Source organism: Lemur catta, chromosome 6, assembly GCF_020740605.2.
Source record: "Lemur catta isolate mLemCat1 chromosome 6, mLemCat1.pri, whole genome shotgun sequence".
NCBI classification, from domain to species: Eukaryota; Metazoa; Chordata; class Mammalia; order Primates; family Lemuridae; genus Lemur; species Lemur catta.
This window is the reverse complement of record NC_059133.1, coordinates 44742526-44744559: the sequence shown is the minus strand read 5'-3', so window position 1 is coordinate 44744559 and position 2034 is coordinate 44742526. Positions and strand designations below refer to the sequence as shown.

The 2034-nt window shown below is 39.4% G+C and overlaps 1 pseudogene; it reads right to left on the bottom strand.

Moving 5' to 3' along the window:
• Positions 1-279: 279 nt before the first annotated feature.
• LOC123640533 lies at positions 280-430 on the bottom strand (annotated as a pseudogene).
• Between the last annotated feature and the right edge of the window lie 1604 nt (positions 431-2034).

Here is a 2034-nt window from a genome sequence, read left to right as displayed (position 1 = left end):
GTGAGACTCTGTCTCAAAAAAAAAAAAATGTATATCTGTATATTTACATTTTCAATAAGTTGATAATTATGATGAATAGTTTATTTTTTTCAAACGAAAGGTCTCATATATTTATTACTGAACTAACCTAGTGCAGAGCATAGAAGCAAAGAGAAAAATCATTTTCCCAATAAAATGCGTCCAGCTGTCCAGATAGTGGTGATGTTTTCAGCTTGATATGGTAAGATGCTAGTGACCCTGACACAGTACAAATATGTGTGCCATTTCACGTGCAAGTCCTTATGGACCCAGCTCGGTCCTTCTCTGGTGTCTCCTCTTGCAGTTGTGCCTGATCTTATTACCAGTTTTCATTCCACTGAGCAATGGGATGATTTTGCTTTTGTTTCTTGGCCAGGAACTTCTTGATCCTGAAAGACTTGTGAGAAGACATAGCAAGGAATGGAGTCAACTGCACATACCAAGATGGCAGAGAGAGGGAAAGAAAGCTATCTTTATTTTATTTTAACAAAAGGTTTTGCTTTGGAGAATTCAAAGAAAAATACAGGAGGTCACCTCGTTTTACCACCAGAGGGCATGAGACATTAAAATACAGGGCAAACAAAACCCACTTGCTTGTGATATTCTCTGATTTCATGGTTTGAAATCTGTAGGCGGCTACTTCAAGAAATGAACTCATTTAGAAGACAAATAACCTATGTGCAATGAAGATAGGAAGAGGTTAGGTTCTTCTTTTATAAGAATGAAATCCTAAACCATGTTCTCAAAAGTGCTCACCTATTTACATCTGCTAATTACATTATTGATTTAGGTTAAGCATTGAAGTAGGTTGGCAGTGTTAAATCGTGATGTTTCTTCTCCTGGTGATGTTTAAGAAAAATATTGGCTGGTTAAAGCAATCTTATCTAGAAAAAAGGGGAATGAGCTAGTCCAGAACTAATGAGGCCAAGGCCTTGAGTTCAATATGTGTGGGGGTCAGTAAACCTCTCTCCAAATCAGAGCCACACCCTTCTCCCAAACAGGCAAATGCAGGTAGTGGGTCGGGGGGGGGGGGGGGGTGGTGAGAGAGCACATTGGCACAGCATAGATTCAGCACTGCCCTGGAGAACTGAGAACCACAGTGCACACTCTACTGAGGCTGGGTCAGTGGACTCTCCCCAGACACAGACAGTATTTTGATCTCGAGTTTAGAAATTATTTAGAGTCAGACAATTCAAACAGCTCCTGTTCTCTCCACTCTCCACCCAGTTTTCCCCTCTTTCACTTCTATTTTCTTCCCCACCTAAGCCCCAACACTTTTTTTTTCTTTGATCGGGTACATACATAGAAAAGGTAGCACATTATTGATTTTAATGGTTTAAAAAATTATTTCAATTCTGCCAGTAGTTTTGCCAACACAGAAACAATTTGGATGGGCAGGTGATACTAGTCTTGGATGTGGACCTGGCTGGTCTGTTCCCATCCTCCCCAGGAGCTGACACCTTACCCATTACAGTGAGATCATTTTCTCCCCCTTGCTTAAAAATGCCCGGACTCATCTCATAGTTGAGCTCTGTTGAGGGAAACTCTGCATCTTTTGGAACCAATATGTCACTATAGCCAAAACAGCCCACCTTGGTTTAAGGATGATTGTGACCGATGCTGTATTTGTGCAGCAGATACCAGTGAGCCACCTGCTGCACATGCTGCTCCCCAATCTCTCTAGACAGGTAAAAGTAAACTGGAGAACTGAAATAATCATCCTGACAATTTAGCCAAAATATAATTATTCTAGATATAAGGGCTAAGGGTGGGAAAGGTGGGTGTGCATTATTTAGTACGTTGGTTTACACTATTCTAAGATATTTGAGATAATCATACTGTTTCTTCTTCACTTTTTTATAAAAGTCCTAGATATAGCTGCATTGTATTAAATGTTTTACAGTATCCTAAAATTTCTAATGTCCACTTTTGCCTGAAATATCTCATTATTTCATTTCTACTACCTCATGTCCAGCTTTTTAATCAGTCTTTTATTATAAATTTTCTTTTTCCTCT